This window comes from Mobula hypostoma, chromosome 1 (assembly GCF_963921235.1).
Source record: "Mobula hypostoma chromosome 1, sMobHyp1.1, whole genome shotgun sequence".
Classification (NCBI taxonomy): Eukaryota; Metazoa; Chordata; class Chondrichthyes; order Myliobatiformes; family Myliobatidae; genus Mobula; species Mobula hypostoma.
Genome location: NC_086097.1, coordinates 220,740,358 through 220,766,442, shown reverse-complemented (window position 1 = coordinate 220,766,442; position 26,085 = coordinate 220,740,358). Strand labels below are relative to the sequence as shown.

At 41.2% G+C, this 26,085-nt stretch overlaps 1 protein-coding gene across 9 annotated transcripts in view; it reads left to right on the top strand.

The window, feature by feature from the left end:
- The first annotated feature begins 6,783 nt into the window (after positions 1-6,783).
- Positions 6,784-26,085, top strand: part of ncoa2 (nuclear receptor coactivator 2) — a 352,079-nt gene continuing 332,777 nt past the window's right edge. For 7 of the 9 annotated variants that reach the window (XM_063064830.1, XM_063064835.1, XM_063064813.1 and 4 more), the window contains exon 1: positions 7,542-7,679. The gene's annotated coding sequence lies outside the window, so the exon portion shown is untranslated. Of the gene's footprint in view, positions 7,260-7,541; positions 7,680-26,085 lie in introns of those variants that run through there. The other 2 variants (XM_063064795.1, XM_063064804.1) reach the window with 2 other exon arrangements.

Here is a 26,085-nt window from a genome sequence, read left to right as displayed (position 1 = left end):
CCTGGGCCTCCTGTTCCATGATCCTCTCATATCTCTTTTGCCAATCAACTGTCCAGCTCTTGGCTCCATCCCTCCCCCTCCTGTCTTCTCCTATCATTTTGGATCTCCCCCTCCCCCTCCCACTTTCAAATCTCTCTCTAGCTCTTCTTTCGGTTAGTCCTGATGAAGGGTCTTGGCCCGAAACGTCGACTGTACCTCTTCCTAGTGATGCTGCCTGGCCTGCTGCATTCACCAGCAACTTTGATGTGTGTTGCTTGAATTTCCAGCATCTGCAGAATTCCTCGTGTTTAAAGATTTCTTTTTCTCCTTCTCACCTTTGAAACCAAGTCAGCATGACCATTTCTTGTGATGTAAGCATATTTGCTCCACCGTGTCTCTAGTACTCACTGCTTAAATTGAGGTTGCCCCTACACCCAATGATTTCTCTGTGGTTATGAGCTGCATCACCTGTGGAGAGACCTTTCCTGTTTTCTGCTCTGAAAAGAAAAGAACCAGTCTGTGTGTTGGCATGTGTTTATCTGATGGATGGAGGGCATTTGATGTGGATAACACCAAAGGACCAGAATGGCACTGCTCATTGAACAAGGGTGATTAATGGATGAACAACAGGGAAGCGAGGAAACACACAGAAAGAGCAGAGGATATGTGTATCCATAAGATGTGTGGATGAAGTATGATGCAATGGAGCAGTCTTGACATCTCTGAAATGGTGCTCAATGCAAAGGAAAATAGTTGTTTTTATTTGATGCTAAACATCTTTGAAAGCGGTCTGGGGGGTGGTGGCCTTTTGTTACTTACAGTTCTTCCATCAAGATCGCAAGTGGAGATGTTCACATTATGTTCAATTCTATTCACAAGTGAGCTAATCCAGGCCTGATATTTGGGGATAATCTGCTAAAATAAAATATGTTCCACAAAACATTTGCACATCAAAGGGCAGACAATGGTCATTTCCAATAAGAGGGATTTTAATCTCTGTTGTTTGAAAATCATTGAAGATGGTGACTGCAGAAGAGGCAGAAAATTTTGGCTTTACCTTCCGACTGCCTCTAGGAAAGTAAAAAGTGGTAATAACTTAAGAATATATTCAGTGAGTTCCAAAACTAATCACGCTCAATTGCTTCCTCTTCAACTTTCTGTCAAGGAGAATCATTGGTGAACTCCCAACATCAAAATCCTGGGGATCATCACCGACTGAAAAAATTAATTAGACCATCAAAATACAGTGGTCACAAAAGCAGGCCTAAGGCTGGTTATCCTAAATCTCTGATCCACCTCCTGACACCCCAGTGCTTTACAAACACCCACATGACAGATGTCAGGAACGTAATGGAGTGAAAGTTGGGAGAGAAATTCCTTCCCGGAAGGAATTCTGCTTTAAGAGGAGGCTTGACTACCTAGAACAAAGTACTATTGACTATTCAAACTGTTGGATAGTGAGACATCCACTGGCTGTTGACTCTTAATTATTTCCATTTGTATCCATGTATTGTCAGTCATCTGCGATGTACAGGAGCAGAGCTAAATACCAATGATATGTGGTTTCTGTTTCCAATGAAGTATAAGTGACTGAAATGACGTATAGTCAGCAAACACGAGGAAATCTGCAGATGCTGGAATTTCAAGCAATTCACCAGCAAATGCAGCAGGCCAGGCAGCATCTCTAGGAAGAGGTACAGTCAACGTTTCAGGCCGAGTCCTGACGAAGGGTCTCGGCCCGAAACGTCGACTGTACCTCTTCCTAGAGATGCTGCCTGGCCTGTTGCGTTCACCAGCATTTTGTGTTTTTTGATGTATAGTCAGAATGGATCTTGTGAAGGTGTGCTAGCTTGCTCTGCAAATGCTGAAACACAGGTTATGAAATCATGATGGTATGACTGTTGCAATCACCAACTGCTTCTATCACCAACATACTGTGGTTATGTGTACAGTAGCTCCTACAAAGAGCACTAATGTCTTCAGCAGCAATTCCCAAATTCATTATCTTTGTCAACTTGAAGAACAAGAGCAACATCTGCAGGTTCACCTCCAAGGTGCACACCATACTTACTTGGAAATATAATGCTGTATCTTCGGTGTCACAATTCTGAATCTTGAATAAGTCCCAAGACCCCTACTCAAGATTATATCCAGCGGTGATAAAGGAATAGTGTTATATTTTTAAGTAGTTTCCAACATGTCCAGTGATTAAAAGGCAATTAGGCTGTATTGTTGCCTGTGCTTACATCAGTTAGCAGGAATCATAAGGTTTGCACTGATTTTCTAGTATCTAACTCTTTCAGAACAAACATGTATGGTCGTGCAGTCTGTGATAAAATTGAGGCATCTTGACTTGTATAGGTAGGGAAAGCAGGCATTGACTTGCACATTTCTGTGCAGTAGTTCACAGAAAGCGTATTGATAGCAATGTATAACCAGAAATTATTTCACAAAACACTGTTTTTCTTTCAGTGTCACATAATACAATGATTACTTTTAACTAGAATAAATGACCACATTTGTTGTATTTGTCACATTTACAGTGACACAGCCATACACATGGCTATGAAGATGTTAACAGTTGATCAGTGCAAAGGGGATGCAATTTATCACAATCTTCTTCCTCTTAAGCAGTCCCTTGGTGTGGAACAAATGAAGCTTTATTAAGTATCATGGAAAGGGCAGTTTGAGGAAAGATTGGGCCTAATGGATTGTATCTGCTGGAATAAAAGCAGAAAATGTAGGAAACACTCAGCAGATCAGGTAGCATCTGTGGAAGAAAGGCAGTAGATGTAAGGAACCCAATAATACCACATTACACACTATCCTGAACTTTCTTAACTGTTGAGTTGTAGATCTCTCTATCTAACAGAAATTTAAGATGGTGACTCACTACTACACTCATAAGAATAATTAACACTGGGCAATTAATACTGATCTTCCCACTAGTGCCAAAATGATTAGAGAGTTTAATAACGACAATGCTATATTACTCTAACATGGGCTGTTTCTTTTCTCAAAGAGGAAGCTGTGTACATTTCTCCAACCATCCCCATTTCTAAAAATCTCATAGGAAATATGGCTTTGGATGGATCACCATTCTTTTAACCAGTCAAATTTAATGAGAATTGTACACTTCAAACACAGCCAATGCGGTAATGTGCTCCGTTAATTCTGTTAAGAGACATAATATGACTGAGAGCAGAAATTCCTAATTATATTCAGTGAGGGAATTAATTTATTTCATTCAGCATTCTCAGTGGGTCACAACATTACATGATCAATAGATGTACTTTATCGCTTGCAACTTTCTCCCTGGGCCCCGGTTATTCTTGGCATTCACCTTTTCCCTCTCTGGTAATGATATTCTTGTTTTTAATGTTAAATATTGTATGAATATATAGCAGAGAGAGAAAATTTCAGTTTCTCTTTCAACTTTCATAAAGACTGCAGGGAAAATAGGGGAACTTCAGAATCCACAAGTGGAGCTCCAGATCTAACCACGTTCAGTTGCTTTTGCTTTTGTTACCTACCAATTTCTACCTCCATATGTTCATCATTTCTGTAGGAATATATTAAGAACAATGTGCATGTCTACTTTTTTTCATTTTAGAGTTCATTCAAGAGTTTGTGACAGCTTTAAAATATCCCTTAAGTTCAATATACAGGATATATTCATCTTGAATGCCTCTTGTTCTTTCTCTATAGTGCAAACAAGCCAAATTCTTCAATCAGTCATCTTAGGTGACAATCATACTATTGGAATCAATTCAGCTACCTTTCTCTATGTTGCTTCCAAAGACTGGATATCTTGGTTGGAGTCTGATGATCTGAATTTCAATACTTTATGTGTGTTTTATTTTCAATTTCTATAACTCATCACAATATCTGTCCTTTTGAAATTTCACTTTTAAAATATTTTCTCTTTGTCACCCTAAACTTTGTTTATGGATGACAATACTTAGTCCAAGATCATTTAAAAATTATTTATGCCTTTCTAAAAGTTGCCTAATACAGCTCAAATACATGCATCTTTTTCTTGACAGAAAATTTCTTTTCTCCTCTTGACTCAGTGAGCTCCTGGGTCTATAAATGCCAGCATTTAATTATTTTCACAGTGCATCCACTTTATCCAAAAACAGAGTGGATTAATATAAATGGAAGAAGAATCATTGACCTGAAATATTAAGTCTGCTTCTTTCTCCAGAGAAGCTGCCTGACTGCTGAATATCTCAAACATTTCCCATTTTACTTCAGAGATGCAGCTTATGTTTGCTTTTAGATATTGTCAATGATGATAAACCTGATTTTGATTATAATAACTGTCATCTTCCACATAAAGGAAATTCTTATCCAAGATACTCCAAGTGTTGTCCAGTCTAGTTCAGTTTCATTAGCCAATTTGGTTTCCAGATTCTTTTTGATATCAATATAAAATACTCAACATATCTGCCTAACATAAACACATCATTCTTCGTCATGCCAAAGGTATCATCACCTCCTCAGCGGCAAGGGTTTTCATATCCTTTATTTTATTTATTGCTACCATTCATTGATGTAATCTTTAGGAATCAGTCCCAATCAATATATTTGTTTGTCATTATTCTGTACTGCTTTGCCATTCTTGGTCATTCCTTGTTCTCTTCCATTTGCTCTGTATTCATTTTCGAGATGACTCTGTTAATCTCTCTCCTTTTTCTTAGCCTTACAGCTTTTGCTCTCTGGAGCCTTCCCACTTTATGGCTCAGTGATCGTTGACTGCTACATTTTCCTTTCGTGATATTCAACTATCTGTCTTTTCATTTACAACTCATCAGTTTATTCTATGGGCCCCTGAGCAGATGGTCAGTGCACATACAGTCAATGGAGAAGATTAAAACACATAAATCAAAATTGTATAAGACATTTGTGGCTCAACGGTGAAACCTCTGCAACCACAGCATCTGTAAATGTCTTAAGACAGCCATGGCCTCTGTAGGACTTCCCACAATTTTACCCGAATTCTGGTTTATATCATTGGCATTGTTAATATTCCCCTCAGAATCAGGTTTAATATCACCAGCATATGTTATGAAATTTGTTGCCTTTGCAGCAGCAGTACAATGCAATACATAATAATAGAAAAAAGTAGTGCAAATATAATAAAGCAGCGAGGTAGTGTTCATTGGTTCGATGTCTATTCAGAAATCCGATGGCAGAGGGGATGAAGCTGTTCCTGAATGTTTGTGTGTGTGTCTTCAGGCTTCCGAATGCAATAACTGAGGCAACAGAGGGAAACTACTCTGATTGATTTATAATATATTCTTATTCTATTTTACTCTTATCTACTGCTGATTCTTAATAATCCCTTCCTACCACCAATGGTTTCAACATCGCACCGTATAACCCATGTAATGCAAATCTGTAGAATGAACAATGCTGGCTATGCAGGAAAACACTGCAGGAAAAACAGAAAATATTGAAAATAATACACACAAAATGCTGGAGGAACTCAGGGTCCTGATGAAAGTCTCAGCCGAGATGTCGACTGTTTACGCTTTTTCATAGATGCTGCCTGGCCTGCTAAGTTCCTCCAGCATTTTGTGTTTTATTTTGATTTCCAGCATCTGCAAACTTTCTCTTGTTTGAAATGCTGAAGATATTCAGCAGCATTGTGTAAAGAAAAATAGTTAATATTTTTGGTCCAGGACTCAATCAAAATTGGGACAGGGAGAAAACAAGTTAGTTCGTGAAACATTAACTGTTCTATTTTCTACACAGGCTGCTTGATCTGCTGAGCTCTCCAGCATTTTCTGTTTTTACTGAGACAGGGGAAAAGGAAAGGCATTTTTTAAAAAAAAAATCAGAATTCCTTTATCTACACGTTATTTTCATTTATGCCTCATACTTCCACTGTTGACAAACAAACTCCTGTTCTGTAAATGTAAACAATTAATATTAAGTTGTATTCTTGCTCACCACTCTCCTCCTCTCGCTAATCCACAACTTTTCCAGGTACTCCAATTCCTCCAGTCAAATGCATTGCTGGGTGCATCTCTCCGTGTTTCTGCAATCGTTCAATATTCCTCCTCCCACCATTTCCAGAATTTCACATTTTGCAACGCTGAACACTTGGTATAAGACCCTGCTCTTTGTCCCTAAGTTACTAATCACGTTCGCATGAATCTCAAACATTGCGCTGGAAATTCAAACCATAATTCCCGATCTCATCTTAAGTTCCTCTTTCAAGCCAAACAGTTATGTCCGGTGAATGATCTTATTATAAACAGAAGAGATTTCGCAGATGCTGGGGATCTTGAGCAACACACACACACGATACTGGAGGAACCCAGCAAGTCAGGCAGCATCTATGGAGGTGAATAAACAGTCGACATTTCAGGCCGAGACACTTCATTCAAACTGGAAAGCAACGGGGCAGAAGCCAGAATAAAACGACGGGAGGGGAAAGAGTACAAGCCGATTGGTTTTACCTGTCACCTGCCTGTTTGTACTCCTCACCTTATCACCTGCCGGCTTGTACTCCTCCCACCCGTCACCTTTTTTTTAATTCTGGCTTCTGTCCCCTTCCTTTTCAATCCTGATGAAGGATTTCGGCCAGAAACGTCGACTGTTTATTTCCCTCCAATTACCTTATTACGCTGGCTTTTAGATCGTAAATATTATAATGTGTTAATATTTGCAAACCTGTAAGTTTAGAGTACTGTTGTACATTGGTCTTAAAAAAAAGCACGGACGGTCTTTGCTCCCAAAGACAAGGCAGATTTAAATTGCACATGTGTGATAAACAAAGCTCCCATTCTATGTAAATCTCTTTACGGCCTTAACCCCTCCTTATCGGCGTAACCTTCTTCAAGACTACAGCATTCGCTTCTGCACTCCGCTCCTCTGCTTTCAGCTCCTTGAGCTTCTACTTTCATTTCCTTCCACAACTGGCAGCAGCCCAGCCTCCGAACTCGACAGTGCCCTCCCCAAACTTAACCATCACATCTGTAAAACCCAGCTGCTTGAATGGGCTTTGTCATCGCATTTGATATTTCCCTCTCTGGGTGCTCGGCAATTCACCAAAAAGGCAAGATTCGTTTTGGTATCCTTAAGTGCTGCTGAACGTTATAAACTATAAATTGACACCGGCAAGACCCTCATCTCCCGATCCCACCAAGAAATTCCAAAGCTGCGACGATGAAGTCCACGTTTCCAACCCGCCCACGTTAGCCGTGAATCTCTCACTAGCTTGGGAGACTTTTAGTTTTGCAAAGATCAACTTCGAGAAAGAGTAACAGGTCAGTTTTGTGGCGTGCCGGGGTGGAATACAAAACAATTAAAAGAGATTTAATTCTGCCAGTCTCGGCTCCAGGCTACGCGGACCGTGAGCCGATGGGCATCCCGCCCGGCTGCGGGGCTGGCAGCCCCAGGCGGCCAGGTGAACGGCGCCGAGACGGTGACTGGTTTCGGGGGCCGCGGCGGTAGCAGCGTATGTCGCTCTTGGGCTGGGCTGGGCTGGGCTGAGCCGGGCCGGGCCCACCTCCCCACTCTCCGTCCGTCCCTCCCCCTCCGCTCGCCTCCCTTGATTGTGGGCGGTTGCCATTTAAATACACAAGGAGCAACATGGCGGACAGCTCGGAGAGGCCGTCTTCAGAAGCGAAGGTCAGGCTGGTGAATCGTTGCCCCTGGTGACCCTCCCCTCCCGTCCCGCCGAGCCGGTGAGTAAGCTGCCCCCTTGCTCCTCCGGACACCGACTGCCCGCCTCGCTTGCTGCCCTCTTTTTTTTTGGCGGCTCACCCTGGAGCCGAGGCGGCGGCGTGGTTTCTGCTGGGACGAGTCGGGGAGGCTGATCCTCTTGTGTTGCCCGGTGCCGCCGCCGCCGCCTGCGTGCGAGAGCCGGGGGAATCTGGCAGCCCGCTGCGCCGGGCGTCCGCTCCCCGACTCGGCTGCTCGCAACTTCGCCGAAGCCACCAAGTACGTGTGTGTGTGTGTTTGTTCATGGCAGTGCCGGAGCTGCAGTGTTACTCGGGGGTATTTTGGTGGTGGCTGGGGCGGGCCCTGCCCGCAGCCGCCTCCGACTCCGACTCCGACTCCGAAAGGCGCCGCTTTCTTTAATTGCGTTTACTATTTCTCCAAAATGCGAGCTTTGCCTTCGTTTCTCCACCTAACTTGAACGGAAACACCCTTGATTGATAGGGAGATTGACCTATGGGAGAGTTTGGAGGGCATTGGCCTGTCGAGAATCCAGCCGTGAGAGCCAATAGGCGGCGGCGGCTCTCGGGAGAGGGGCGGGGTTAACGCTTGAGGTTAGGTTGCGCCGCAGTTCGCGGAGCGGCTCACCAACTGTAAGGATAAACATCACAAACGTGTCGCAGTGCGCACGCGCGGATTGATTCCCGCGGCGTCTCTCGGGAATTGTAGTGTTGTTTGTGGGCTCTTTCCGGCGGCCGCGGTGGCTGGGAGCGAGTGGGTGGACTACAGCTCCCCGTAGGTGTGGAGTGGACGGGTTGCTCTGCCCCCTCCCCCACTGGCAGCGGCGAGTCCGGGGCTTCCCTCGAGAGAGGACGCTGACTGAAGGAAGGCCGGTGGCAACTCCTTGTCTGCTCCTTCCAAGGTTCCACCAGCCCCTCTCCATTGAATTGCACAAAGTGGAGTAACCTCCTTTCCCAAATGCATATCAGGCACCATTCTTACTTTCTGTTAGGGCTATTTGTAGGATTAATTTTGCGTTCGAGTAAATTCTCGCCATAACGTTCAGAAACAAGAAGTTGAGCAGTCGTGGAAGCGGAGGACTTTAAGTGCTCCGTGATTGGAAACCATTGCCTTTTTCTTTTTCAGTGCGTATTTCGCATTCTGGAGAATTTGATATTTTCAGCTGTTGTATAAAAACAAACTATCAAAAGTTCTGACTTGCTATTTCCGTTACTGTTTAGAAATGCACGTATTTAGCTACAGAACTGATGTTGTTCCCTGAATGATAATTTTTTTTTACCACGTATGACAGTGAATTTTCCTGAACTTCATGGACACCAGTGACTATATTGACTTTGCCAATCAACTTTCCAGCTCTTAGCTTCATCCCTCCCCCTCCCACTTCCTCATCTCTTACTATCTCTTTTTTCAGTTAGTCCTGAGGAAGGGTCTCGGCCCGAAATGTTTACTGTACTTCTTCCTATAGATGCTGCCTGGCCTGCTGTGTTAAAATAGCACATTTTGTGTGTGTTGCGTGACTATAGATGGTGGATTCTCGAGCAACATGGTGGGGAGGGGGTGTGGAATTGTCAATGTTTTGAGTTGAATTCCTGCAGCAGGACTAAAAGCAGAGAGCCAAGATTTGTTGTAAAGCATAGAGGGTGAAATAGAGACTGGTATATGATTGGTGAACTGAGGAGAGGTGACAGATCACGGGCAGATGGATCCAAAGGGAGGGTGAAGTTGGAGACCGTTGCTGGAGGATGATAGTCTGTCCCTGAATAACAAGGGGTTTCTGTTTTCATGGATGTCCGTAATTTGAATTTGGCCATAAATAGAAATTCACGGGAACGTGTAATTTGTGGTAATCATTCATCCAATGTAATGAATGTCATAAGAACTGAAAAGAAAGAACACTTATATTAAAGTGGAGAGAGAAGGGAAGCTAGTTCTGGTATTGATTAAGGCTTCTGAATTTAGTAATGTGAGGAGAGATCATTCATATGTAGGATGTGTCCAGAAATAGGTAGTCTATAATCCATGGATAGCCTGTAAACAGAAACATAAAGGCTGCAAGAAATGTGTTAATAGGAACAATTGGGGGACAGGTGAAAGGCAGGCAGAACTGGATGGGGATGGGGATTTGGTGGATGAAATGGGTGGTTAGACTGGGAGGAAAAGGGATTGAAATACATAATGAGGGCTGGAAGGGGACAAAAACAAGGAGGCCTGAGAGAGAAGGGGAAGACATAAGAGCTTATGGTTCCCTGAAATTGAAAAATTCGATGTTTCTGTTGTGCTGTTGGCAACCCAGGCGGAATATGAGGGGTCATTTGAGTCCTGACGAAGGGTCTCGGCTGGAAACGTTGACTGTACCTCTTCCTAGAGATGCTGCCTGGCCTGCTGTGTTCACCAGCAACTTTGATGTGGGTGGTCATTTTTCTAATTTACATTTGGTCTCACTCTGGCTGTGGAGAAGGCTGTGAACAGATTTGTGTGGGAATGGAAATTGAAGCAACAATCGGGATTCAGGATGGCCAAATTGGTCGTTTTGTATGTATTTCGTCTTGATGTAGAGGATGCCACATCAGGAACACTGAACTCGGGCAGTTGAAAGACGTGTTTATAAATGTGTGTCACCTGGAAGGACTGGATTGTAGTGAAGGAGGAGATATGAGAACAAGGGTTAGATATCCCATGGTTGCAGGAGAAAGTACCAATGGGCTGGGGAAGGCAGAAAGGAGTGGGGAAAATTTGTGGCTAGTGGTGTGATCTTCTTGCAGCTGGCGGAAATGATGAAGGCCAATGTGCCAGATGTAGAGGCTAGAAGCTTCTACATCTGGCACATTAAAGATGAGGATGATTTTGTATGGGGAGTGGTAGGATGTGAGCAAAAGTTTGACAAACAGAAATGTCAGAGAGGGCTGCATCAGCCACAGTCCAAGGGAAGTTATGATCCCTGTAAAATGGCATTTCAGATGTCCTGGAATGGAAGGCCTTTTCTTGAGAGCAGATGTGGAGACAGGAAAAACTGGAAGAAAAGGATGGCATTTGTAGCAGCCCAGCTAAATGACTGCTGTGTGTTTTGAAGAGGGTACACATTGTTGTCTCTGTGTAAGTAATGAATGTTTAGAGTGGTAAGTGGGGTACCAATTGAACAAGCTGTTTTGTCCTGGATGGTGTTGAGTTCCTTGACAATTGTTGAAAGTCCACTTATCGGACAAGTGCTGAATACTTCATTGTGAGACATGCAGCCTCAGAACTGGTCTTTCAGCCACTGTTGATCCAGCTGAGCTTCTGCTCAATGGTGAATCCCAGACCGATGATGACATGGGGACTTGTGGATGCTGATGCTGCTGAATATCAAGGCTAGGTGGTAACGTGTTCTCTGCTTGGTGACAATCATTCTTGGTATTTCTGTGGCGTGAATGCTACTTGCCACTCATCAGATGTATAAAGATCTGGGCTGTTTCGTTTGAGGAGATTCAGTTGGAACTGAATGCTTGGCAAGCAACAAGCAGACATACTTTAGATGAAAGGAAGGTAATTGAAGATGGCTGCCTGATCAATGTTCTGAGGGACTCCTGCTGATATGTCCTGGATTAGGAACGATTGATCTTTAACCACCACCTTTGTGCAATATATCACTTTTAAAGCATTGGAGTGCTTTCCCTTTGAAACCTTCCTTGCCTCCCATTTTGCCAGAGTTCCTTGTTGCCTTAATGTCAAGTGCGATCACTCATGAATTTAGGTCTTATGTTCCTGTTTGCTCTCAGACTGATTGGTTGGTCTGAATCTAATGGTTTTGGTTAAACCCAAATTGAGCATTTCTGTTTTAATCAGCTGAATTGAGCTTGTACTTGTATATTTCAAGACCTATCAAATTTGTATGTCAGTTTCTTTTTCTTTTTGTGCGATGGAGGGGGCGAGGTTGATATCCGTCTTTCAACTACAAGTATGGTTTTCTGTATTTTATGACTATCTGGAGAAGACAAGTTTCAGAGTTGTATTCTGCATACATACTTTGATAGTAAAATGAACCTTTGAAGTTCTATCAACCGTGTTGAGATAAGAGAAGGACTACTTAACTGCTGTGAATTCATGTATGGTTGTTGTTGTCATGACCTACACTGAGGGATTACAGTACTTGGAGAACTCAGTCAACTAACCAGCACATTATAGGGATGTGGGAGCAAGCTAGAGCACCAGCAAGAAACCTGGCTGGTGTTGGCAAGAACATGCGGACTGTACAGTCAGGATCAAATCTGGGTCTCCGGAAGCAACGCCAACTGCACTACCATTTTCCTGCTCTTAAGAAGCAGGATCTTCGAGGCATATGATATGGCAAAGACAAACTTGCTATCTGATTTTAATTATACATTTCTGCAATTTGTTTATTTTTTTTGCCACCTGTAACTTTGAGCTTTAGGACTCCATTTATAACTCCTCTTTAAGTACTTTGTGACTTTATATTCAGTTTCATTTGTAATCCATTTTTTAATTGCAGACCATGTCATCCAGAATGAACTTGTATTGGCTTTCTTTCTGGCAATAAATGATGCCTGTCCAAATATCTGGTTATTTGGAAATCGGTTTGCACACAATTCTGCAGCAAATATAAACTTAGGCAATTTTCCCTATAATCACAAGGTTGATGTCTGTAACTTGAGTGCTCATTTCTTGCTTTTATGTGTGAGGCTCCAGCAGAGTGGGATATTACTCTGATTCAATATAAACGAGTTGCACTCCCCCCTGGCCATTCCAAAACCTTGTCATAATCTAAAGCTGTTTAACTTTAGATTCGTTTCTGGTGTGCTTTCAAAAGACTTTGCAATTGTTTTTCTCTAACATTCTCTGCTTTCAACTTTGACATCTTTTCCCACCCTGTGACTTTATCCCTGGTAAGTGGTTTAATGCCACTTTGTGTCCTTCTGTGTAGTTGTTTTTAAAAATTACCTCTTGTGTTGATGCATTTTGTGTGTTCAGAAAGTTGTACCTGATGGTGTTCTGTTAAGTTACTGTCTGATAGAATGATGTGCCAAACTCAAGGGCTGAAAGGCCCACTTCTGTATCTGTTTTGCACTTTACAAAAGCATTTATGTCTCGGGAAGTAGTTTTTGCTGGCAATGCATTTATTCAGCAATTATAGTTGCCTTGAGAAAATACTTGAAATAAATAGCCACTTCAGAAGTTAGTTTGGAGTTAAAAGCTTGAATGGGTAAAAATAAACAGCACTGAGCTATACAGATTCTGCACAGAAATTCATCAGGTTTGATTAATTATGCTCAACGTATTATTTTTTTTAAAAAATACATTGATTTGAGAATCCTTATACAGCTGGAACATTGAATGCATTTTCTGGAACAAAGCTCCAGGAGTTTGGATGACTAATCTGATTACATAACCAATACAATACTATAGAATTCATTTCAAAATAGTTTCTATATTTTTCTCATTCACCTTTTTCACATCATAAGTTTCTGGGTGTTCCTGAGTTTCAATTTTCCTCTCTTAATTTTCTGTACATGTCAAAGCAATACTTTATATGGTAAGGCTTTTACTTTTTAATTCAGGCCATTTTGCCACATCAAGGATAGTAGTTTGTGTGAAATGCCTTCAACTTTTCTTTTCTAAATCTTCATATTTTCAATCCATTTAATGTTTCATGCTCTTTGAGTCACCTCATATGAAGTTTGTTTTATGCCCCTATTAGAATTTCAGTAGTGATTCAATTGGATTGATGTGGCATTAATTGAAGGAATTTAATTTTAAGAGCTGTGCTATTTAGGTCCTTTTTGAATTGCAGTAAGTTAGATGTTCTTATAATTTCCACTTGAAATGCTATACTCTGGGTGAAACTGTACAGTGGATCTGTTGTGAAGGTCCTAGCAACGTGGCTTTGCGCATTTGGCCCTACAAGCTTTGCTTCTGCTTTCTCTACTTTTGCCTCATGAGTGAAATACCCATTTCTTTGGCTAATCCTTTCCAAATACTACCTCTTCGCCCACCCTTCCCATCGTTCAGGATGGGCAATAAATACTGAGCTTATTGGTGGTCTTGAGTACCACTTACTAATTAAAACAAATGCAGTGCCATAATGGAGCTTGTATACTTGAAACTGACTTATTGGTAAAATATATTATGTGATGAAGATGCAGTAATGTTTGCTCATTTCTTTTCCTAATTCTGCAGCTAAATGAATTATGAGTTGCATTCATGCTTGAACTCAAATTATATGGAGCTCTTCTGTATATAGATCTTTAATAGTTTGTCGTGATTAATTGTTGCTTTTTAATAGCGTGTTCCTTAGTCTTTCAGTGCAGATTTTTCTGCTTGTTTTCCCCCTTAAAGTTATGACATCACTGTTGCCCGCCATTTTACCATATTTATTTGAGGTTTCTGGGGCCAGGTGCAAAAACTGAAAGAATTCCCACTAACATAGTGGACACAGCTCCACCAATGCAAAACCAGTATGTTAAACTAATTTTAGTTCTGTTTGTTTGGATTTGGATGCATTTACAGGAGAAAATACAAGTTGGCTAATATTTACTCTACTATAGGCATTTGCCCAAAGGACTTGTGTATTTCTTGTATCTTTTTGGAATAATTCTTTATATTTTCATTTTTGAATGATATAAAATGACTTCATTTGAATTTATTTTATTGTTTTTTCTGGGATTTCCCAATTTCCCCGGTACTTTTGTATAAACCCTTGCTTTTAACTTTGATCGAAACATTGGTTTGCTGGGAATGGAATGTGGTTTTATCAAGTTTGCAAACTGTTAGAAAATGTATTTAAATTGAGCAGAACTAACTCAGATGTTTATCTTACGACTCCATAATATGGTGTAAAGTTCAGTAGTGAATCTGGGACTTATGGGGCGGGGAACAACACAGGTAGCACAACAGTCACCTTAAACCATCAAGTCCAGAAAACTGCAAAGGTTAGCGACCAGCTCATTTGTTTAGTCATGTTGTTTTTAAAGTTGCATGTTATTTGTCAACTAGAGATAATTCTACCTCTTAACAGCAGTGGTAAGGGATCTTTTACTTTCTGTCGGGAAGACATTCAGCACTGCAGTTTAAGGTCCTGAAAATGGCACATGGAGCCGTAGAGCCTCCCTAGATTGACTTCTCAAGTCTAGGATTTGTGCTGTGGTCCTGATTAGCACTTGAACTCATCGTGAGAGTTATATCACTTGGGGAGCATTTGTAGTGTGCGAGAACTGAAAATGTGAGGAGATCTTTCTTGTATCCGAAATCTGAATCTTGAATTAAAAAAAATCCTTATTTTAAGTCGACAAGTCTGTGCTCACCCTTCAGTCTGAAGTCAGTTGCAACATTTTTCATTGTTGAGATCAAATTCTCTATCTGATTTAATAGTCTTTTTGCTGTAGAATTTTCAACATTTAGAAAAATAGCTGATAATTCAATTTCTGATTTTTAAGTCATTCCCTACCAATTAAATGTCTGAAAGGCCATGCTACCTCTATTATTGATACGTTTATACTTTTTGTTTGAGCCAGATTTGCCTGTTCAGAAATAAATGACACAATTTTCCTTTATTGATTATTTGGAAAAAAAAGGAAGGTAGTTTTAAAAGTTTTGCTCTGTGGATATTTCATTGGAAAGTGGAGATAAATGAAGTGATCAATTGTATCTAACTCATTAAATCATTGGCATACCTTTTAATTTAGTGTTAGTATTAACACTGCTTTACTTAGAGCTTTCATTGAAATATTATGCCTGGCCATGCATACTTTTACTGACATTGTTTATATCGTCGTGGCTATCCAGAGGTCGAAGATAATGGTCTTCGTTCCGTACAGAGCGAAGACGCCTGTGCGTGTATTTGTTTAACGTGTACTTGATTTTGCACTCCAAGAAGCACACGATACTTCAACTGATTCCAATGGCATGGAAACCACGATGATTGGAGTTGATGGATCTGTTGCCCCTTTCATCCACCTTCACAGCCGTTGAGTTCGAAGTAACCTCGTCCGCTTGTTCCACCGTTGAGGTCTTGGTTGGATTGTTCTTTGTCAGGGACCTCACCCTCGACCTTACCACCATGGGTGACCCTACCAGGAGCATAGCTCCAGACGGCATCGCTCTTGGGATCTCAGGACCACACAAGCTTCTCTCGGAGCTTGTTTATAATCATTGTTTACAAAACAAGCTCAATAAATTATAAAATAACAACTCTGTCACATGGCAGCCAAAGCTGGAATGAACCCCACCACAATTTGAGTTCTTGTACAGTGGGTTCCCAACGTGGGGTCCACGGACGCCCTGCTTAATGTATTGCTCCATGGAGTTAAAAAGGTTGGGGAATTCCTGATCTGGAGGCTGTTTCAAGCTAGTACTGAATTATTGGAGATGCTGTCCTGTGCTTAAGTAAATCTGAGGTCCATGTAAAATGTTTGCCACAGTAAAATAGTGTAGTGTCCCGATGTTGAAGTAGCATTTGTCTGCCAGGCGTTGCAAACTGTACAGCACAATTCTACATGGTGGGGGTAGGGAGTAAATAACCACTGAAGTTGTCTTTGAAATTAATTGGTCATTCATCTCAATCTGTAGAATTTTGTTGCATGTGTCTAAGAGTGAGGCCTCAGAAATAAGCCATTGAGTCAAAGTATATGGGCATAGTTTGAAATCAGGAACATTGCTGGTTTTTTTTTACAGTTCTTTATTCTATGAAATGTATCTGATGGGATGACTTTATTGTTAGTTGGTACTCTATCTGCCAGGAACTGACTGCTAAGGCATACATGGTCTTTTTTTGGACTGACTAAGTGGGTATATTGGAAGGAAGTTTGTGAATGGGCTTGGTTTCTTGCGTTGTGAAGGAGAGGGGAAAAATAATCAGCAATCTTCCTCCTGATTGCCATCTGTCAGTATCTGTCCATATCTGTATTTGTGGATTGGATCAGCTACAATGGCTTTGTATTGCTGCATGTTTTTTTAAAAGCCTTTTCTGTCAAGACATGCGGGGAGTGTATAGCTGTTGAGTTTTGAAGTTCCACTTTATAAATAAGGCAAGAAAATATTTGCGGAGGTAAGGGAACGAGAATGGAAGTTGCTTTGGATTGCAGCCCCTTGCGTTCAGAGAATTTATAGATGTTGTGCACTTCACGTGAAAGGTCTTTTTTCTTGTCACTTAATTTTTTTGGTATTGTCATGGTATGTTGTGAGTAATTGTGAATAAAATTCATTTCAGTTAATTAGAAATTAAAGTCTGGACAAAAACAAAGTTTGCCTGCATTTAAACGCAAACAACTCTGCTCTTAAACGCATCTCCCCCATTTCACGTACATCTGCTCTCACTCCATCCTCCCACTACCCCACTAGGAATAGGGTTCCCCTGGTCCTCACCTACCACCCCACCAGCCTCCGGGTCCAACATATTATTCTCCGTAACTTTCGCCACCTCCAACGGGATCCCACCACTAAGCACATCTTTCCCTCCCCCCCCCCTGCATTCCGCAGGGATCGCTCCCTACACAACTCCCTTGTCCATTCGTCCCCCCCATCCCTCCCCACTGATCTCCCTCCTGGCACTTATCCGTGTAAGCAGAACAAGTGCTACACATGCCCTTACACTTCCTCCCTTACCACCATTCAGGGCCCCAAACAGTCCTTCCAGGTGAGGCATCACTTCACCTGTGAGTTGACTGGGGTAATATACTGCGTCTGGTGCTCCCGATGTGGCCTTTTATATATTGGTGAGACCCGACGCAGACTGGGAGACCGCTTTGCTGAACATCTACGCTCTGTCCGCCAGAGAAAGCAGGATCTCCCAGTGGCCACACAATTTAATTCCACATCCCATTCCCATTCTGACATGTCTATCCACGGCCTCCTCTACTGTAAAGATGAAGCCACACTCAGGTTGGAGGAACAACACCTTATATTCCGTCTGGGTAGCCTCCAACCTGATGGCATGAACATTGACTTCTCTAACTTCCGCTAGGCCCCACCTCCCCCTCGTACCCCATCTGTTACTCTTTTTTATGCACACATTCTTTCTCTCACTCTCCTTTTTCTCCCTCTGTCCCTCTGAATATACCTCTTGCCCATCCTCTGGGTCACCCCCCCCCCGTCTTTCTTCCCGGACCTCCTGTCCCATGATCCTCTCGTATCCCCTTTTGCCTATCACCTGTCCAGCTCTCGGCTCTATCCCTCCCCCTCCTGTCTTCTCCTATCATTTTGCATCTCCCCCTCCCCCTCCAGCTGTCAAATCCCTTACTCACTCTTCCTTCAGTTAGTCCTGACGAAGGGTCTCGGCCTGAAACGTCGACTGCGCCTCTTCCTATAGATGCTGCCTGGCCTGCTGCGTTCACCAGCAACTTTGATGTGTGTTGTTTGCCTGCATTCTTGCTTTTGACGTGTGTGCTAAACAGTTTCAGTGGGATTGTAATGTTGTGTGACTTGTTACAAAGATTGCTCACTACTGAAATTGTAATGGCCAGTCCAACTTGACTGCCAACTCGCTGGAATGTTACTTTGCTTAATGTAGCAAAGATTATGGATTCTGCTTGAAATATTTATATTGGGGTAGATATTGTTTTAATAATGAAGGGAGATGTTTGACAAATCTTCTTTGTCCACTTGGACTTAAATTCAAAAATATATGGCACCCGAGAGCCAGAATCGGGTTTAATATCACCAGCGTATGTTGTGAAATTTGTTGTAAAAACATTTTGGCATCGTAATTAAACGGCTTCTCTTCTCTGGGAAATTAGTTTTAGTTGGTCCTTTAATTACAAAGGGCCGCTCAGAAAGTCATTGAATAGGAACCCCAGCTAATACTTATTTTTCCATAATTCCTCATCATTTCATCATTCCACCCCTCCACCCCCACCCCAGGTTCAGGTGTTGAAGCTTGTTGTACAGTCTTCTGTCATGCAGTGGTATGCAGAATCAGCATGAGTCATGGACTTAAAATCAAATTGTAGCTCGCTGTGGTAGCGTTTTAATATGTCACGTCAGTTGAGCAGTTTATATGGTTTTACAGTGACTGTGGAGCTTTTATTATTTATGAATTTATTGAATTAGGGTTATTGTTTAATGTTTGGTAAGCAGAAGAAAGTATGGAAGTAATTCAACAATCTAATGTTTCCCTTTGGGGAATTGTGCTTACTGAATTTGCTTTGTAGTTTGGATTCTTCAGCCACTGTTCTTTCAGGTATGGCTTTCCACAGATGTAATAAAGTTACCTTTTGTATTTCCTAATTTATATCATATAAAGCTTGTGAAGTACTTGGAGAAACCAAAAGTTAATTGAAGAAGTGTTTTTTTAAATGTATTTTTCCTCAGAAAATCAGCTAGCATTTTACACTAAATCGCCATTCATTACTTTGTTCATTCTTGTGCTTTTCATAACATTGAACAATTTAGAATTTTCACCCTACAATTCATTTCAACAGTTGCATCTCATGACCCAGCTTAGTTGTTTGCCATTTAGAGATATTCAAAAATTTTAAATAACTATAGGTCGTTTTTTTAAATAGGAATGTATTAAAACAATTAGAAGCATTTCACTCTGTGCAAAGAAATGAAATGGAAATAATTAATATTGATCCCCTCCCACAAGTGTTCCTCTGCTTTCATATGAATGAAGAAGCTTCTGCTGCACCAGATTTAACTAGACGCAAGTTCTACGAGGTAACTTCTCCATAGTGGTTGCTTGAAAATTACATAAAATTCATGTTCTGCCCCTCGAGGCCAAAATAATAGAAGCAGAAGAAAGACGATCAATACCTCATGTCTGTTCTGACATTCAGTTAGATTATAGTAGAATTTGCCTCTGCATCAGTTCTACCCTAACCTCAAATATCTTGGTTCTCCTAATACTGAGAAGTTGGTCAATGTACTTGGTGACTAAGCCTCACAGCCCTGTTTCAGTAAAGAATTTCAAGTATTCAGTACCCTACAGTGTATTAAAGAAATTTCTTCTCATCTGTCTGAATGGTTGACATTGTTGACCTCTTCGTACATTGTCTTCTGCAAGTATATTCTTGTGTAAGGAGATCAGATCTATAAACAACATTTGAAAGTGCAGTCTCGCTAAGATTGTATAATAATTGCAGTAAGGTATATTTACTTTTTGTACAAAAATCCTCTTGCAGTACAGACCAACCTAATTTATCTCCAAATGTCTCTGTGCCTCAGTGTTAAATTTCAGTTACTTTCTTTGGAAGACTATCCAGCTCCCTTTAAACCAGGGGTTCCCAACCTTTCTTATGCCATGGGCCAATAAATACCATTAATCAAGGTATCCATGGACCCCAGGTTGGGAATCCCTGCAATAAACACTTAACACCTTTCTGTCTCTTGCTACTTTTTAAGGAATTTTTTTTCCCTCTCTCTGTCAAAGTAGCTCCTCACTAATCACGACTTGCGAATCTGAAAGTGGTTCATAACCATTGTAAGCACAAGGTAGAATTAATATTCATTTCTATAACTTCCAGTAATTTCTCCCCACCCTCTTCTTTCTTTTCTTTCCCCACTCTGGTAACCCTCTTACCCCTTCCTTCTCGCTGTCCATCACCTTCCTCCGGCTCCTCCTCCATCCCTTTCTTCCATTATCTTCTATTAGATTCCTCCTTCAGCCCTTTACCTCTTCCACCTATCCTCTCCCTGCTTCTTACTTCATCTCCACACCCACCCACCTTCCCCTCACCTGGTTTCACCTATCACCTGCCAGCTTGTTACCCCGCCCTCCCCTCCTCATTATTCTGGCTTTTGTCCCCTACCTCTTCAGTCCCAATGAAGGGTCCCGGCCAAAAACGTCGACAGTTTATTCCCCTGACCTGCTGAGTTTCTCCAGGTTTTTGTGTGTTGCCCATTCCTGTTGCTTTCTCCCTGCTAATCAATGCTCAGTTTGTGGCTGTATTCAACTCTCAATCTCATGTAATTTAATTTTGTGTCATCTTACATTTATATGGGCAACGTCTGCTGGTTCTCCGTTATCTGTTCTGCCAGTTGTATCCTTAATTTTTTTTTTAACAGATTTGTTGAATATTATTTCCATTTCATGAACCCACGTTGACTCTGACCAGTATTCCTTCCAGCAAGTTCAGGACTTTTGTGGCGGAATCCTGTACCTGGTGGCATTTATATGGGTAAAATACCAGCAATTCCATATGGATCTGCAAGTATTTTCCTGTGCAGTTGGCTTATTGTTTACTGTTGCTAGTAGAGTGAACATACACTGTCTAGAATATCTGTTCTGATTGGCCAAAATTCAGTTTACCAGAGATCTTAACATAAATTTTGTTCATTGCTTCAGTGAATGATACAAAAACACAGTAGACATCTTCAGGCTCATCAGCAATCGGCAGAATAGATCTTCTGGTGGTAATAGAGCTATATTGCTGTCTGAGCTAATTTCAGAATCAGGTTTATCATCACTGATGTATGTCATGAAAATAGTTTTTTTACAGTGCAGGACATAAACTAATTACCAAAATTTACAAAGTAAATAGTGCAAAAGGGGAATAATGAGGTAGTGTTCATGAGTTTATTGACCATTGAGAAATCTGACAGCAAGAGGGGAAGAAGCTGTTCTTAAACACTGAGTGTGGATCTTCAGGTTTCCTTTTCTCCTCCCTGATGGTCGATTCATGAAAAGGCATGTCCTGAATGGTGAAGGCCTTTAATGATGGATACCACCTCCTTGAGGTGCCTCCTGAAGATGTCCCAAATGGTAGGGAGTGTTGGTCCATGATCGAGTTTACAATTATCTGTGGTCTCATGCATTGGAGGCTCCATACCGGATTTAACCAGTCAGAATGCTCTCCACTATACAGCTATAGAAATTTACAAGAGTTTTTGGAGACATATCAATTATCCTCAAACTGCTAATAAAGTGGAGTGGCTAGTGTGATGCCTCTTGATTCAATCAATGTGTTGGGCACAGGATAGGTCCTCTCAGATGTTTGTACCTAGGGACGAAGCTGACTCCTCTGAGGACTGGCATGTATTCTCCTAAAGCCTACGATCAATTCCTTGGTCTTGCCGTTGATTATGAAGTTGTTGCAACACCACTCGATCAACTGATCTGTCTCACTCCTGTACACAATTGAGTTTTTTGGTGTTTTAGGTATTTCCCGACATAGTCACTTGCATAGAAGTGCACAATTACCTGGAATTTGTTAACAATCCATCTTGACATGTCAATTGAAATATTGAGAGGATTCTAAATGCTTAATTGGGACCCAGTTTCTGTTCTGCTCTCCCCCTGCACATGACCTAATTCAGACCAGCCTATTATTGTTCTAAAGTGATTCTTCATTTGGGACGATATAACATTGTGAAATGATTACGTAGACTGGCACTGTCCCAAGAAACATGATTAGCAGAAAATACTAGAGGTATTTAGCAGAAATGACAAACGGAGATGCTTCATATATGAGAATTTTTTTTCATAATGCTCTTGGTCACCTGTTGACCTATGTATTTGCTCCCTTATGGCTGTAGTGTATAACACTGACGGAAGGCACTGCAGTGATCTCTATGGCACCTCTCAAACCAAAGCTGTCACCAAAGGCAGCAAACTCATTGGAGCTCTGGTTGCAAGTTCCCCTCAAAGTTGCACACCTGAAAATATAAAACTGCGTCTAAATCCTCTCTATCTGTCAGTGCTGGAAGTACTTATGCCAGTTCAAGAAGATTGGCACCTTGTTGTAGACAATTAGAGATGGCATAAACACAGAGTTTAGATGTCATGGCCAAGAAAGCTCACCAATGCCTCTACTTCCTCAAGAAGCTAAAGAAGTTTCGCATGTCCGCATCGACCCTTACCAATTTTTATCAATCTCATGATTTTTATTGCTTATTTATTATTACTATTTTCTTTGTTTTCCTCCTTTTTGTATTTGCACATTGGTTGTTCATCCTGAAGGGTGTGGTCTTTCATTGATTCTATTGGGTTTCTTGTATTTACTCTGATTGCCCGCAAGAATACGAATCTCAGGGTTGTATATGGTGACATGTATGTACATTGGTAATAAATTTACTTTGAACTTTGATAAAATGGTGGACAATGAAACCAATTATGAAGCTTCTGATTACAACCAGCTCAACTAACGCAATACAGAACAGAACATTAAACTATATTTTCCTTGACTGCCTATTCCTCTCCACGGATGCTACCTGACCTGTCAAGTTCTTCCAGTATTTTGTGTGTGTTGCACTTGTAACTTGCTTTGTACTATTTGTCTTTGCAAGGTTTCTGAAGACATGGTGCAAATATGAAACAATGTGTCCTGAAACATAAGTAATTATAGGAGCTACGAAGAATTTGAATCGGCAGTCATCTTGAATTTAACAGTGAAAATGAAGATATGGAGGATGCGATCGTTGAAAGCATTGTCTGAAGGCCATTATATGCCCTAATTTTGTTCATTAAAGGTAATCAAAAGAACACGGCTGCTTGTTGGCTGTTGGTCGTATTGGATGATAACAGTGAACCTGGGCAGGAGAGTTTTTAAAGTGGAATATCTTGTTGGACTGGGACAGTTCCACTGTCTCAACCTCAGAAGTGTGGGTTCAGTGGTATGAGTAGTTGCCACAAACCGGTGTCTTCTGTGCTTGCGGTGGGTGACCATGACTACTTCTGTGTCTTTGTCATGCCCTTTGTTCTCCACGAAGTGTTGCAGAACCGCCTTCCTAGCCATTGGATCTCACTGTTGCTGTCATCCGCACAGTCTGCCGGAGTTGACTTCACATGCGAGTTGAGGCGTGTCCCTATTTCAACAGGATATGAGGCCCACCGGTTACCCTAATCTGCTTTAGCCCGTCTGTTGAAGTGGTGTACTAGGGTGTGGTTGCTGTGCTGTGACATGCAGACAGCTATTTGGAGCCACAGGTGAGAGCTGAGTGCCTGGTGTGGACCAAAGGTGAGTGAACTGCCCCAGAAAGGACACAAGCCCCCTACATCAGAGGTGGTACCCCTCCCTGGACACCCCATACACAGCCGCATACACTGGATGGATTCCTCTGTCAATAACTTTTAAGAACTAATACAGTTTTATAGTACTGTAGTACCATCGGTGTGTTCTAGTTTGTTCTGTATTTCATTTAAGTACAGGTCGACCTTCACTAATCCGGCACCATTGGGACCTGAGGAGTGCCGGATTAGTGAAAATGCCAAATTACAGAAGGATCACATTAAGCATAATCAGTGCTGGATTATCGAAGGAACCGGATTACAGGTAGTCAGATTAGTGAAGGTCGACTGTACATCATTTGTTACTTATTTAAATGGTAGTTGACCTTTTTTATATAGCTTTTTAACTATTTCCATGAAACTTCGGCTAATTGGAGCGGCTGCTTAATTGGGCCAAAATGTACTCGTGTGGATATGTCCCAGTTAACTAGAATCCATTGTGTACTTTGTCTTCTGTGTCAATAGAACACGTAGAAAGAGCAAAACCTGGTAAGAAATCATTGAGTTTGATGCACCACAAAATCTGTATTTCATGGCTAAAGCAGAACCAGGTGAACAAAGTTCCACCAAGTTGCAATAGCGGGTGCAAATGCACAATGTCTTTTCTGCTTGTACAGCACCAATTCTTTCTTTATGTTGAAGTGCAACTGCCATCACTCTGGACATGCCCTCTTCTCATTGTTACCATCAGGAAGGAGGTACAGACGCCTGAAGGCACACACTCAGTGATTCAGTAATAACTTCTTCCCCTCTGTCATAGGATTCCTAAATGGACATTGAACCCTTGAACATCTACCTCACTTTTTTTATTATTTCTGTTTTTGCACCGTATTTGATTTAATGCAATTTATTTATTTTTTTCTATATGATCATGTATTGCATTGTACTGCAGCTGCTAAGTTAACAAATTTCACTACGTGTGTCGGTGATATTAAACCTGAGTCAGATTGTGTAACCTGCCTTTCGGGAATGGGAACTCGGGTGGACACAGAAATGCCTGCATACATTTGATGTCAGCAGGTGGTGAGAGACAATACTCCATCAGTGTTTTAAAAGTATATCCATGAAATTAACTCTTCTAGTAGATTTATCAATCTGATTGTAAACAGTTGTAAACATAACATTAAATTAGTAGTATAGCAGAAATAATAGGATTAAATAGACAAAGTCTTGATGGACAAAACGTTTACCTCAACGCCGATCAAATATACCCACAGAGTTCTTAATATAATTAAAATTCCTGATTTTTTTTCCCCTAAATGCTACATTAGGAAAATAGTCAATGAACTTTCCATACCATCTGTTGTTTCATCAAGGCCTCAATCAAAGTAACAGCTAATTCAGTTCTTACAGCTCACAGCTGTGGAATCTAGCGGGTACTGTGTACCGATTAGTGCAGTTAACACTTCATCGCATCTACCACTTCATTGTGTTGTGCATCGTAAAGTGGCTACATTGTAGCAAACAGACAATTAACCTGTTCAAAAAAAAATCATCCCTGCATTTTTCTATCTGTGCAGTAAACCCCTTGAGTTCAGATACTCTTCACAGTAGCGAATGCTTGTGAAGAGGAGGTGGTTTCTTTCAGCATGCTGACTGAAGCTACCTGCAGGACTGCTGTCTCTTCTATGTATATAACTCCTGTCTAACTCCTTTTCCAGCTTAGTCATCACCACAGCATTGGATGCTATTTTCTTTCATTTAAGGAGATTTTTTTGTAAATCACTGCTGTGGGATTTAATTGGTATGCTCATGTGCTGCAGTTTGTGATTGGATCTCTGCTTTCTCCCTAGAGCAAGTTTATGAGCTTGTCTGGGCAGCAGAGAGGCTCAAAGTGGAGATTATGCACTTTCTCGTAGGGAACGAATATTTGAAAAAACTTCACTTTATTGAAATGTCCGGTTCGAAGATTATTTTGCACCAGCAATTGTAAGGAATTGAATGCCCTCATATGCAAGCATTCACACCTTTCTAGTTGCTTCAACAAATTAACATTTGCAGACTAATGAATCTCTCAATTATTTGGAATGAAACTGACAACTGTATAGTTAAAATTTGAAGAAAGTACCTCAATAAAATAACCAGTGTGGTGACAATTGGAGGTGGAAATTGCAGGTCTTTGGACTGTCTCACTCTGGTGAGAGTCAATGGATCATGTTATTTGAGATTGTGATAGATTGCTGCCCAAAGCATTAGCTGAAAGTTGGCTAACCAGTTCTACATTTTATGTAAGATCCGTTTAGGCTTGGCCAGTTTTTTTTTGTTGTTTGAAGGATGAGACGTGAAAGATTTAAATTGTTAATCCTATCTGTAGGGTTCTAGCTAATGGATACATTACGTTCAGTAAGCTTTGTGCCAGACTACCAAGAAAACACAGTTCATTTGTGGTATCTGTAATTTGAAATATTTTAGAATACAAAATTCTGTATTTTTGTTAAAGTGCTTCTATAAGTGAAGTGTAAAACACACTGACCTAC